This window comes from Penaeus monodon, chromosome 21 (genome assembly GCF_015228065.2).
Source record: "Penaeus monodon isolate SGIC_2016 chromosome 21, NSTDA_Pmon_1, whole genome shotgun sequence".
Taxonomy (NCBI): domain Eukaryota; kingdom Metazoa; phylum Arthropoda; class Malacostraca; order Decapoda; family Penaeidae; genus Penaeus; species Penaeus monodon.
In genome coordinates, this window is record NC_051406.1 from 40218744 (window position 1) to 40219205 (window position 462).

Genomic DNA, 462 nt, shown 5'->3' on the forward strand with positions numbered 1-462 from the left:
GAGGTAGGCCCTGGTTGTCTGTCTTCCCGAGAAACCCACATACACGTGCCACTTGAAAAGAGGTGCTGGGGAGGAGGTTCTTCCCCTCCCAACCAGTGCACTAAATGTAGATTATTGGGGAAAGGTGTGTGTCTACTGAATTACGGAAGGGAACAGGAGAAACTCAAGGAAGACCTTGCCTGCATCAACCTGAGGCGAGGAGGGCAAACCATCAAGAATCCCGTAAGCAATTGCTGGAAATCTGCGACTTACCAACTACTCTCGTCTAGGGAAACGCATGGAAAGGTAACAGAGGTAGTACCCTCCCTGATCGACAGCACGAGGTGAAGGCATAGAACATCGACTTTTTACGATATGATGAATGAATCGCCACTACAACCCAGGGAGATGAATAGGAGTAGAGGTAATTATGATGACAATAAACAATGATGAGCAAATATTGAAGTCTTATGAGATTAAGGA